This window comes from Camellia sinensis, chromosome 4 (genome assembly GCF_055761805.1).
Source record: "Camellia sinensis isolate YWXY chromosome 4, ASM5576180v1, whole genome shotgun sequence".
Lineage (NCBI taxonomy): Eukaryota > Viridiplantae > Streptophyta > Magnoliopsida > Ericales > Theaceae > Camellia > Camellia sinensis.
In genome coordinates this window covers 98,450,231-98,464,633 of record NC_138964.1, presented here as the reverse complement: position 1 = coordinate 98,464,633, position 14,403 = coordinate 98,450,231, and the positions used below count along the sequence as shown (strand labels likewise).

At 40.5% G+C, this 14,403-nt stretch overlaps 1 long non-coding RNA gene across 1 annotated transcript; it reads right to left on the bottom strand.

Annotated features, from left to right (window-relative positions):
- Positions 1 to 444: 444 nt before the first annotated feature.
- Positions 445 to 14,183, bottom strand: LOC145824735 (uncharacterized). The gene is made up of 4 exons (XR_014366765.1): positions 13,637 to 14,183; positions 13,212 to 13,283; positions 12,757 to 12,899; positions 445 to 689 (listed from the first exon to the last, which is right to left on the bottom strand). It is a non-coding gene; the product is annotated as an uncharacterized LOC145824735 (long non-coding RNA).
- Positions 14,184 to 14,403: the final 220 nt, after the last annotated feature.

The window sequence follows — 14,403 nt, the reverse complement described above, 5'->3', positions numbered from 1 at the left end:
TAATACTCCTAATGTTGTCTCAAAAAACTTTTAGCGACATCAAATGACTTTTAGCAACAGCAAAATAGGGATCACAACAGAGGGCGTTGCAAATACGTTTTATGCCGTCGCCTTTTTTTTGCAACGGGAATTATTATCTTTTGCGACGGCATTTTACCATCGCCTATAATATGTAAAAAATTTAAACCTTTTGCGACGACACTATTTTACCATCGCTAAAAGTTTTATTTGAGGCGGCAAAAAATGCCGTCGTGATTTTTTTTTTTTTTGCAATGGCATGACCACTGTCGCCAATGGTTCTAATTTTTTTACGACAATGTGGTGTTGTTCCAAAAAAAAAAAAAATTAAAATTACCTGTATCGAATGAAAAACAATTGAAAAAGAAACCAATAATTGCATAATAATATAAAAATTCTTGTATAGAAATAACAATTTCTCCATAATAAAAATATTATTGCATTCATAACTACACATCAATAAAATTACCCCACTACATAATCTTCCGTAATACATATATAATGATTAAATACATAATGTTTAAATATATAATGTCGTTCATAATTCAAAATAACATAAACCAAAATTAAAAGTTTTCCTCATAATTCTCCGTGGGTAACAAAAACAAAAGTTAGTCGCATTCTTCATAGGCATGCATCCCACAAGAAGCAAACTCCTACTCGGGAAATATCTAAAAACAAAAAATAAAAATAATTAATGATAATATAATTATGTGTTAATATGATAATTACAAAAAAACATAAAAATTTAACTACTATACAATTACAAAGATAATTAAGTAAATAATTTTGCCAGACAGAAATTCGGCTCTAACTCCCAAACTGGGAATTCAATTCAAATCCCGTCTCCTCTCACATGTCTCTCATGCCTAGGCGGTCGTGTGTGTCAAGTTTTGTGCTAATTCGACGCTTTTTAGTGATTTTGGGACGTCAACACCTCAAATTGTAAGTTTCTTAACGAACTAGTTCACCTAGAGTGAAATTCAGCTCTAACTCCCAAACCGGGAACCCGATTGTCACGCCCTCGAAAATATACCCATTATATATATCATTGACATGCATTATTTAAGGAAAACACTTTAATAATTCATTATAATAACCATCAGAGTCTTACTAATCAAAAGCATTACATGTAACATCAAGTAAATGCCCTACCGGCTTACATCTTTCCAAGCCAACACTTGGACACAAAGTATGAGTTCTAACTCAAATATAAATAAAGCCCTAGGCTTGAGTGTTTACATGTATTAACAATGAAAAACAAATAACTAAAAAAAATAGTCTTCAGAATCCAAGTCCTTCCAAGCTAAGTCCTTGGAGGTAGCTTATCACCTGAACCGGAAAATGATGTTCCCATAAAGGGTGAGCCACAGCCCAGTAGAAATATACTAAACCACATATAAGCAATGAATAAAGCAATAGCATTCAACAGATGGTTAACCAAGATAATCAATTACTTCATTTTACAGTCTCATGACACTAATGTCTAAGACACGTTTTACTTTCCAATTTTATCAACATGGCTCAGAACCTGGCCAAACTTACAACAGTGAATTACATATATCATATTCACATCCTTCCAATATCAACAAACAAATGAGACTCAAGCTCAAATCAAAACACTTCATACTTCCAGATTGATACACATTTTAGTGCTGTATCAATAAAACACTTCTATATAAATAAGCACACATAAAAGTGATGCTAATGGAGTCCATCCCCTATCTCCTCCCAAACAAAATCCGGTTTAGAGGTCCATCTCCTATCTTCCCCTAAACCGCGGAGTACATCCCTTATCTTCTCCCACACAAAACAATGTATGCAAATGCAATGCTCAATCAATACACGTATTTTCTGTATCAATGCAATAGTCAAAATTAATGACTTAACCAATGTGATTAGTTTCAGTTATTCCTAATCCACATGCAATGTCTACAAAAATCACGACTATCCTCCACCGATAGCCCAAAACAGTTATTTCTAAACTGAAAATAACTATGTCAACAGTTCAATAGACAAATGATTCAAATTATCCAACTACGCCATTTAATCAATGAATTCCCCAATTCCATGAATTTAACCATCTTTTCCCAATTCCATGAATTAATTATACAAATTAATTTAATAATAAAACTAGGGTTTTTCTCAAAATTTACCAAAGTATCCCCAACATATCAAAATACCAAAACTTAGAACAAAACCTATAAAATGGAGTAGGAAATCCCTACCTCGAAGAAAAATAACTCAAATGGTGAAGACAGAGATGAGTGCCCAAATACCAATGTGCTCCAAATCGCCAAATGTTCAGATTAAATGAAAGCCCTCGACTCCCTCTATATTTTTAATAAAGCAACTAGGGTAGAAACACCCTCTAAATAGATCAAATCTAAGAAAGATGGTGAGTAGGGAGAGAGAAAAGTCGGACCTAGGGTTTGGAATCAAAAGAAGATGAAAAAGACTGATCAAAACCCGCTGCTGTGTATATAAACTGGACAGGCTCGCTCGAGCGAAGACTTGGTCGCTCGAGCTACCAGACACAGAAAAGATACGCTCGAGCCAAGGAAGCCTTGCTCGAGCCAACAACCCAAAAGCTCGCTCGAGCGAAAGAAAACTCGATCGAGCGAAGAACTCAAACCCTCAGGTCTGTAACCAGACACACGCTCGAGCGAAGAACGAACTAACTCACTCGAGCGAAGAAAAGCTCGCTCGAGCCAAGAATGCACAGCTACAGGTCCAAATCTGACGCAAACTCTCGCTCGAGCTACCAAATCCCGGCTCGAGCGAATAACCAAAAATAACAGCTCGCTCGAGCGACAAACTCCTCGCTCGAGCGAAGATCCAAAATTCTGGACAGCAACACTTGGTTTCTAAACCCAACCAACCAGAAATAAACCTGCCCAACACATCCTATAGGTCCAAATGAGAAAATAAGGGACAACAACAACAATTATACAATGACAGAATCTACGGAACCTAAGTCCGGATACAATAATCAAATGGGAGAAGACCGGGGTCGCTATAACCTCCCCCCCTTCAAAGAATTTCGTCCCCGAAATTAAGCATAAGTTTTTGAAAACAGATTTTTTTTTTTTTTTTGACAATTGATTAGTAAACATCTTGACCCAAAACTGGTCATTTCATCTCTTTATCAAGAGGCATCTCACATTAAACATATAACACAACATATATCTCAACCTGTATCATTATTATGCATTATTCCTTTCAATGTTAACAATTCCCATATCATATTCAATCGCATGATATATACAACCCATTCAACAATGTACTCAACAGATGCAATATTACACTAAACTTCTATAATGAAGCAAGTTTCAAGATACACCCATTTACCAATACAAACTCAATGTTTTACAGCTTAAGACATATAGAAAGCTCTTAAGTTCAACAATATAACAGAATCTAATTATAAGATTACAAATCAACAAACATGTCCGGATATTTCTGGCGGACTTCCAACTCACGTTCCCAAGTGGCTTCCTCCACTCCGTGGTGTTTCCACAAAACTTTGACCAAATGGATGGTTTTGCCTCGCAAAACTTGATCCCGCCTATCCAAGACTCGAACCGGTCTCTCCTCATACGAAACATCCTTATCAATCACTAAATCAGTCCAATCCAACACATGTGATGGATCCGGCTCATACTTCCGAAGCATACTCACATGAAACACGTCATGTACTCCGGACAACTACGGTGGTAAAGCTAAACGATAAGCAGCCTCGCCAATCCTCTCAAGGATCTCAAACGGACCAATGAACCGAGGGGACAACTTCCCGCTCTTCCCAAATCTCATCAAACCCCGTCTAGGTGATATCTTCAGAAAGACATGATCACCCACCTCAAACACCAAAGATCTCCTCCTACGGTCGGCATAAGATTTCTGACGACTCTGTGCTGTAACAAGTCTCTTACGGATAAGCTCAACTTTCTCCGTTGTTTCCCTCACCAACTCCGGACCCAACAGAGGTGCATCACCCACCTCGGCCCAACAAACAGGAGATCTACATGGTCGGCCATACAAGGCCTCAAATGGTGCCATACCGATACTAGACTGGAAGCTGTTGTTGTAGGCAAACTCCACCAACGGCAAGTGCCTCTCCCACGACCCACTAAAGTCTAGAACACAACCCCGCAGCATATCCTCAAGGATCTGAATAGTACGCTCGGACTGCCCGTCAGTCTGAGGATGATAAGCCGTGCTAAAGGTCAACTTAGTGCCTAAGGCACTCTGCAAACTCTGCCACAACCTGGCAGTAAAACGAGGATCTCTATCTGAGACGATCGTCACTGGAACCCCGTGTAACCTCACTATGTCCCGAATGTACAAGTCGGCAAGATGATCTACCGAATCTCTCACGCGCATAGGAATGAAGTGCGCCGACTTAGTCAACCGGTCTACGACCACCCAAATAGCATCACTACCCCGTTGAGTCCTCGGAAGACCCATAACGAAGTCCATAGTGACGTGTTCCCACTTCCACTCGGCAATAGGCAAGGGTTGCAACAAACCCGCTGGCCTCTGATGTTCGGCCTTCACTTGCTGACAAGTAAGGCACTTAGATACGAAAGCTGCCACATCTATCTTCATACCCTGCCACCAGAACTGGCGACCCAAATCCCGATACATCTTAGTGCCTCCTGGATGCACCGCAAGGCGTGAATGATGAAAATCTCGGAGTACCTCCTCTCGACAAGACTCCGGCACAAACAGACGGTCTCGGTATCTCACACTGAGGTCGGGATACACTGCCAAACCCTTCTCAACCTTCCCACCAGAAATCTTCTCACGGAGGGTTTCTACCTCAAGGTCACCCCTCTGAGCCTCTAACACTCGAGTCACGAGTGTAGGCTGTACAACAACAGAAAACAAGGCCGCAGCCTCTACGGATTCGCCCAGAAGTAAGTCAAACTCCCCAAGTGTACCCAACATCTCCCATTCTCGGATGGCTATACTAGCTATGACACCAACAGGTTTTCTGCTAAGGGCATCGGCCACCACATTGGCCTTTCCCGGATGATAATGCAACTCAAAGTCATAATCCTCTATAAATTCCATCCACCTCCTCTGCCTCAAGTTCAAATCTTTCTGTGTAAACAAATATTTCAGAGTCTTATGATCCGAGAACACCTCGAACCTCTCACCATAAAGATAATGCCTCCAAATCTTCAAGGCAAATATCACAGCTGCTAACTCTAGATCATGCGTAGGGTAATTCTGCTCGTGAATTTTCAACTGACGTGAGCCATAGGCAACTACTTTCCCTTCTTGCATTAACACACAACCCAGACCCTCTCGTGAGGCATCACAATAGACTGCATAACCCAACCCTCTCTCTGGAATAATCAATACTGGAGCGGTGGTCAGTCTAACTTTTAACTCCTGGAACGACTTTTCACAAGTCTCACCCCATACAAATTTGACTCCCTTCCGAGTCAGTCTAGTCAACGGTGACGCTAACCTGGAGAAATCTTTCACAAACCGACGGTAATACCCAGCTAATCCCAGAAAACTGCGGATCTCAAACACACTCTTAGGCTGTGCCCAATCCTGCACTGCCTCAACCTTGGATACATCAACAGACACCCCTTCCCCGGATACCACGTGACCTAAGAATTTGACTTCCCTCAGCCAGAACTCACACTTCCCAAACTTGGCATACAGCCTATGGGCTCTAAGTAACTCAAGCACCACTCTCAAGTGTCCCTCGTGCTCCTCCTCAAAAGGCGAATAGATAAGGATATCATCCACAAAAACGACTACAAATCGATCCAAGAATTTCCGGAAGATCCGGTTCATCAAATCCATAAAAACTGCCGGTGCATTGGTGAGCCCAAATGGCATCACCAGAAACTCATAGTGGCCATACCGTGTACGGAATGCCGTCTTCGGAATATCCTAAACCCTGACCCTCAACTGGTGGTAACCCGATCTCAAGTCTATCTTAGAGAAACAACGGGAACCCTTCAACTGGTTAAACAGATCATCTATACGAGGCATAGGGTACTTATTCTTAACCGTAGCCCGATTCAATTTTCGGTAATCTATACAAAGTCTCAAAGCACCACCTTTCTTTTTAACAAAGAGGGCCGGTGCTCCCCACGGCGAAACACTAGGATGTATAAAGCCCTTATCTAGCAACTCCTGGAGCTGAATCTTCAACTCAACTAACTCGGCTGGGGCAAAACGATAAGGTGCCATAGAAATCGGCGCCGTGCCGGGCACTAGGTCAATAGAGAACTCAATCTCTCGATGCGGTGGCAAACCAACAAGATCCTCGAGAAAGACGTCCGAGTACTCACAAACCACCCTTGGCAACACAATCTGAGTCTCATCATCCTCACTAATCGAAAGGTTAGCAAGTAGACCACTAAGCTCACTCCGTCCTCGCGAAACATACCCTGGTGGCAATACATTACCAACCCGGTCCCCCCAGAAAATGAAAATACTCTCCGCTCACGGTACAACAAGTGACCCTCTGGCGGTAGCAATCAATAACTGCCCGGTATGACGATAACCTATCCATACCCAAAATAACATCGAAACCCCTCATAGGCATAACTACAAATGAAAATGGGATTCTATGGTAATCAACCTCTATATCACAACCCCTAACACCTTGTTTCAAAATCAATTCACCCCCAAGAGGTGACACTACACAAATAGGAGATGCTAGCTGTGCTAACTCCAACTCCAAAACAGATGCAAATGCAGCAGATACAAAGGAATGAGATGCACCCGTATCAATCAAAACATTAGCAACTGAGTTGCAAAACAAGAAGGTACCTCTCACAACTGATGGTGCTGGCACAAGATCCTACGCGGTAACAGCGTACACGCGCCCAGACGACCTCTGATCAACCTGCTCACCCCTAGGAGCATAAGATTGCTGCACTGACTGGGACGATGAAGCCCCCTGATTGGCCCTCGAGGCCTGACTCGACTGAGCTGGCTGTTGACCCTGAATCTGCCTCAAACCAGATGCACCAGGTGTGCCACCCAACTGAGGGCAATACCTCTTCATATGCCCTGGCTGACCACACTGATAACACGAGAGTGGCTGGCCTCTACCCTGACTCTGGCTCTGAGATCGAGCCGAAGATGATGCTGCTCTCTGCACTCCTCCCCTCTGAGGACAAACTGGAGACTTGTGGCCCAACTGGCCACACTTGAAACAGGTAATGTCTCCCTGACTGCCTTTACCCGAACTAGCACTCGGCACAGGAAAAGTCGATCTAGAAAAACTACCCTGAGACTGCTGAGGATTAAAACCCTTCTGTCTCCTACCATCACTCTGACCATCCTGACTCCTTTTGGAGCCCTTCTGTCCTTCCTCCTCCTCCTGCATCATAATTTCCATGTGGGCTGCAGCATCAACCATATGCCCATAATCCCGAATCATAGTTCACCCAACTCTCAGCTTGAGGCCACGCCTCAACTTCTTCTCAAACTCAATACAACGGCGTTCCTCAGACGCCACCAACTCAGGTGCAAACCTGGACAAGCTAGTAAATGCAGCCTCAAACTCGGCCACTGAAGAACTCGACTGCTTAAGCTGACAAAACTGGTCTCTCAGCTTCTCCCTGACTGCTGGAGATAAGAACTTCTCCTGGAAAGCATTCACAAAAGCCTCCCATGTACCTCCTATACGACCCTTAGTAAACTTCCACCACTGACCCGCATCCCCCTTCAACTGGAAAGATGCCAAGGTCACTTTCAACCTCTCGTCTTCGATGCCAAGCATCTCAAACGTCTTCGTTGTCTGTTCGAGCCATTCATCTGCCTTAAGCGGCTCTTTAGGATCACCCACAAATTCATCCGGGTTAGACCGGAAGAACTCCCTCTTCAGAAAGGAGGGTCCTGCATCCGCAACAACAACTTGAGCTTGATTCTCAGCTCTGAGAATGCCTACTGACTCCCTGAATGCCCCTACTATCTCTCGGGCTAGAGCGCCCATAGCCTGCTGGCCTACTGGCTCGGCCACATTGGCCTGGCCAATTCCCTCCTGAACTGCCGGAATCTCCTCTGGCACAGGCACCTCCTGCCTACCCGGCCTACCACGCCTACCGCGTCCTCGTCCTCGTCCTGACATCCTAATAAAGGAAACAAAGACATTAGCACATTAATAAATGTGCTGAAGCTAAACACTCACGTCCTAATGCATTGGACAACAATAATTCATTCCACGTAAGCACATAATCACATAAGCACCTACGAATTTCATTCCTGGATAATAATAGTCCCAATGCGTTACTATAGTTCCGGTTGGAAGCAGCAGTGATCAAGTGCCTTTCCAACAAGACTACTAGAAACTCAAGGGTTCAATCAACATCCTAGAAACTACATTCCATACCCACATAATCACATAAACATGTTATCACATAAGCATATAACATTACGCTAAGTCTCTATCAAACGAGACGAACCCATTGTGATACTAATCACTTCCCACGTACCCAAAGTATTCAAACCCGGTATGCTTTGATACCAAGTTGTCACGCCCTCGAAAATATACCCATTATATATATCATTGACATGCATTATTTAAGGAAAACACTTTAATAATTCATTATAATAACCATCAGAGTCTTACTAATCAAAAGCATTACATGTAACATCAAGTAAATGCCCTACCGGCTTACATCTTTCCAAGCCAACACTTGGACACAAAGTATGAGTTCTAACTCAAATATAAATAAAGCCCTAGGCTTGAGTGTTTACATGTATTAACAATGAAAAACAAATAACTAAAAAAAATAGTCTTCAGAATCCAAGTCCTTCCAAGCTAAGTCCTTGGAGGTAGCTTATCACCTGAACCTGAAAATGATATTCCCATAAATGGTGAGCCACAGACCAGTAGAAATATACTAAACCACATATAAGCAATGAATAAAGCAATAGCATTCAACAGATGGTTAACCAAGATAATCAATTACTTCATTTTACAGTCTCATGACACTAATGTCTAAGACACGTTTTACTTTCCAATTTTATCAACATGGCTCAGAACCTGGCCAAACTTACAACAGTGAATTACATATATCATATTCACATCCTTCCAATATCAACAAACAAATGAGACTCAAGCTCAAATCAAAACACTTCATACTTCCAGATTGATACACATTTTAATGCTGTATCAATAAAACACTTCTATATAAATAAGCACACATAAAAGTGATGCTAATGGAGTCCATCCCCTATCTCCTCCCAAACAAAATCCGGTTTAGAGGTCCATCCCCTATCTTCCCCTAAACCGTGGAGTACATCCCTTATCTCCTCCCACACAAAACAATGTATGCAAATGCAATGCTCAATCAATACACGTATTTTCTGTATCAATGCAATAGTCAAAATTAATGACTTAACCAATGTGATTAGTTTCAGTTATTCCTAATCCACATGCAATGTCTACAACAATCACGACTATCCTCCACCGATAGCCCAAAACAGTTATTTCTAAACTGAAAATAACTATGTCAACAGTTCAATAGACAAATGATTCAAATTATCCAACTACGCCATTTAATCAATGAATTCCCCAATTCCATGAATTTAACCATCTTTTCCCAATTCCATGAATTAATTATACAAATTAATTTAATAATAAAACTAAAGTTTTTCCCAAAATTTTCCAAAGTATCCCCAACATATCAAAATATCAAAACTTAGAACAAAACCTATAAAATGGAGTAGGAAATCCCTACCTCGAAGAAAAATAACTCAAATGGTGAAGACAGAGATGAGTGCCCAAATACCAATGTGCTCCAAATCGCCAAATGTTCAGATTAAATGAAAGCCCTCGACTCTCTCTATATTTTTAATAAAGCAACTAGGGTAGAAACACCCTATAAATAGATCAAATCTAAGAAAGAAGGTGAGTAGGGAGAGAGAAAAGTCGGACCTAGGGTTTGGAATCAAAAGAAGATGAAAAAGACTGATCAAAACCCGCTGCTGTGTATATAAACTGGACAGGCTCGCTCGAGCGAAGACTTGGTCGCTCGAGCTACCAGACACAGAAAAGATACGCTCGAGCCAAGGAAGCCTTGCTCGAGCCAACAACCCAAAAGCTCGCTCGAGCGAAAGAAAACTCGATCGAGCGAAGAACTCAAACCCTCAGGTTTGTAACCAGACACACGCTCGAGCGAAGGAACTATCGCTCGAGCGAAGAACGAACTAACACGCTCGAGTGAAGAAAAGCTCGCTCGAGCCAAGAATGCACAACTACAGGTCCAAATCTGACGCAAACTCTCGCTCGAGCTACCAAATCCCGGCTCGAGCGAATAACCAAAAATAACAGCTCGCTCGAGCGACAAACTCCTCGCTCGAGCGAAGATCCAAAATTCTGGACAGCAACACTTGGTTTCTAAACCCAACCAACCAGAAATAAACCTGCCCAACACATCCTATAGGTCCAAATGAGAAAATAAGGGACAACAACAACAATTATACAATGATAGAATCTACGGAACCTAAGTCCGGATACAATAATCAAATGGGAGAAGACCGGGGTCGCTATACCGATTCGAGTCCTGTCTTCTCCCACAAGTCTCTCGTGCCTAGGCTATCGTGTGTGCCAAGTTTCGTGCTAATCTGACGTCGTTTGGTGATTTTGGGGTATCAACACCTCGAATTCTAAGTTTCTTAAGGAACTAGTTTGCTTACAGTAAAATCCGGCTCTACCTCCCAAACCGGGAACTCGATTCAAGTCCCGTCTTCTCCCATAAGTCTCTCATTTTTAGGTGGTCATGTGTGCCAAGTTTCGTGCTAATTCGACGCTGTTTGGTGATTTTGGGGCATCAACACCTCGAATTCTAAGTTTCTTAAGAAACCAGTTTGCCAAGAACTACTCACCCAAAAAAAAAAAAGTTTGCCTAGAGTGAAATTCAGCTCTAACTCCCAAATCGGGAACCCGATTCGAGTCCTGCCTTCTCCCACAAGTCTCTTGTGCCTAGGCGGTCATGTGTGCTAAGTTTCGTGCTAATCTGACGTTGTTTGGTGATTTTGGGGCGTCAATACCTCGAATTCTAAGTTTTTTAAGGGACTAGTTTGCCTAGAGTGAAATCCGGCTCTAACTCTCAAACCGAGAGCCCGATTTGAGTCCTGTCTTCTCTCACAAGTCTCTCGTGCCTAGGCAGTCGTGTATGCCAAGTTTCGTACTAATCTAGTATTGTTTGGTGATTTTGGGGCATTAACACCTCGAATTCTAAGTTTCTTAAGGAACTAGTTTGCCTATAGTGAAATCCGGCTCTAACTGTCAAACCGAGAACCAGATTCGAGTCCCGTCTTCTCCCACAAGTCTCTCATCCCTAGGTTGTCTTGTGTGCCAAGTTTTGTGCTAATCCGACACCGTTTGGTGATTTTGGGACGTCAACACCTAGAATTCTAAGTTTATTAAGGAGCTAGTTTGCCTAGAGTGAAATCTGGCTCTAACTCCCAAACCGGGAACCCGATTCGAGTCTCATCTTCTCCCACAAGTCTCTCTTGCCTAGGCGGTTGTGTGTGCCAAGTTTCGTGCTAATCCGACACCGTTTGGTGACTTTGGGGCTTCAATACCTCGAATTCTAAGTTTCTCAAGGACTAATTTGCCTAGAGTGAAATCTGGCTCAACAAAAAAAAAAAAAAAAAACAAATAAGTACATTACATAATTTTGAATGAATCATTTTCAGAAAACATTAAACTAATGCAATATGTGTATAATCCACAATATGCAGAATGGATTCAATAATCCTCTAATTTGGAGACACTTAAATTTCAATCAACATTGAAATCATAAAACAATCATAGTTCATTAGTCCTAAGTTGTGAGCACCCAACAAATTTCACTACAGTAGGCTTTCTATTGTATGGTCAATATTAGTAGTAGTATCACTCCATAAGCATACAATCTCTTAAGGACCAAGGAAGAATGTTGTTTTTAGCTAGTAATACTTTTTATGGAGTGAAGTCTCAATTATCAGATTATGATTTTGTGACAGCTATTACATGACAATCAAAATTGTGATGGAGACAGATTCTCAAACAAGCAAGTAAATGAGAGTCAAAATCCAAAAAATAGGTTCTTTACCATTAATATTTCATACAGTAAATATCTTTTTGCTAGACCAAATCTAATGTACTTACTAAGAAGGCCCAACATGAGATATATGGCCATTTCAGCACATGAAGCTGCATTTTCAGTTACATCACCAAGAATTCTAGCGACTTTGATTCCATGCTTTATAGCAGCATTGATGTCAACGCCTTCATGTAAGGTTTGACTATGAACACTACATACCACCCAACTCAAGGGGAAAACACTTAAATTTCAATGAATCAATTTCACGATAGGAACCTAGCATCTTATGTGAATCTATCAGAATAATGGCATCCTTCTCATAGTCTTGAATTTCAGTTATATGAGAAAACCTAAAAGCTAGCATTCCAAAATATATGTGAAGCCAACGATTTTCCATAATGGTTCCATTTAGGTGATAAAATTTTACTTCAAATGACAGAAAATGGCAATGGGGCCACTCAAATTAACTAGTACATCCAACCCACACCCTAAATGGATCTCACTTGATGCAAAAGATTCAGATGAACTATTTAATGCATTTACAAGAAGACCTGTAACTGATCCCAATTTTTAATTGTCTTAAGGATGAATATAAAAAATGGATTAAGTGAATAGGCAATAAAAAGGCAAAATTCCCATCATACAAGAATTATGTTCTCACCTTAAGAAAGGGGATTGATACAGCTGGGATTGATTCTCTTCACTGGCCCTCATGATGTCGTGTAAGCACTACAACTCAGCAAAGAAAAAAAAAACCCAAGGCCCAACACCAAAATCAACCTAAAAAATGTCAATTGCCACAGACTGCAAAATGAAGAACAAGAAAACCCCAGAAGAATCAGAAAAATAAACGGAAAATGGGCTAAACAAATGAAAAACAAAAAAGATGTGTTAATTTCAAGCAACAGCTACTCAATATGAGGGGCAGAAAACTTGAAATAGGACCACATTGCACTAACAAGCCACTATAAAAACACTGATAAACACCACACCATACTAGAAAATTGAACAGTAGGGTTTTATTTTTTAACTCCCTAGGATGCAAGAACTAGGAGCAACAACTACAAGTCTTGTGTCAATCCATAAGTGGATATGAGAATGCTTGAACAATCAAACCTGCATGATTGTGTTATAGGCTACAAAACGAGGAAAACAGCCTCTTCTTGCTCTTCGTCTTAGTTTCTCGTCCTGATAAAAGGAAGAAAATTCGTTACTGGAACACTACAATATTTGTTAAGTTAATTTTACTAGAAAAACAAGATCCATAAATGAATACTCAAAACATCTACAATGTGGAGTAGCATAACTTGATTCATATATCTTAGGGACAAACAGATCCATTACAGGGAAAGTCACTCTTAGATGGTTCTAAATCAACAATATTAACAACTTAAGACAGCCAAGCTTTTTCACATTGTTTAAAATGAAGATCAGGTATTGTTGCATTGTTTTACACATGCAAACACAAACTTCTTAAAGGTTTCAATATATATATATATATATATATTAAGAGGAAAAGAAAATTATACATCAAGAGTTACCTCATGATTCAAGCCACCATTTTCAAGTGGTGAATCTTCACCCATTTGTAAACTTTTGAAAGCCTCCACAAGGTTAACATGTGATCTATCCGCATATTTCACATATTCTACTACTGGAGGATAAGTACCCCTAAAACAGATCTTAACATAAGACTTCACAAAACCTAACTTTTTTACACTTCTTAACACAATAATTCACAAAACAAAACCAAGCATGCTTGTACCATCCAAAATTATTAAAGGCAACAAATCTTATTTGTTAAAGAACATAAAGAATACGCATACAACATTTGTTATCTACAACAATGAGTGTACTAATTATGTATGGAACACTATGAAAGTGAAACTGCCAACCTCTTTTGCAGTAGAACAATTTAATCCTGTATTGAAATGTAAATCGATTAAATCTGACAACATAAGAACAGACCAGAAATCTCAACAAGAGAGTTGAAAAACAAGGGAATATACAAACTACTTTTTTATGTTATCCAAATATAACTGTTTGAACTTGATTACGGATATATACACTCAGATATATATATATATATATATATATGATTTTTATGAAAACAAGAAAACAAATATGTAACGCCCTCAAAAATATACCCATTATATATCATTGACATGCATTGTTTAAAGAGAACACTTTAATAATTCCTTATAATGTCCATCAGAGTCTTACAAATAATAAAAGCATTACATGCAACATCAAAGTAAATGCCCTACCGGCTTACATCTTTCCAAGCCAGAACTTGGACACAAAGTAT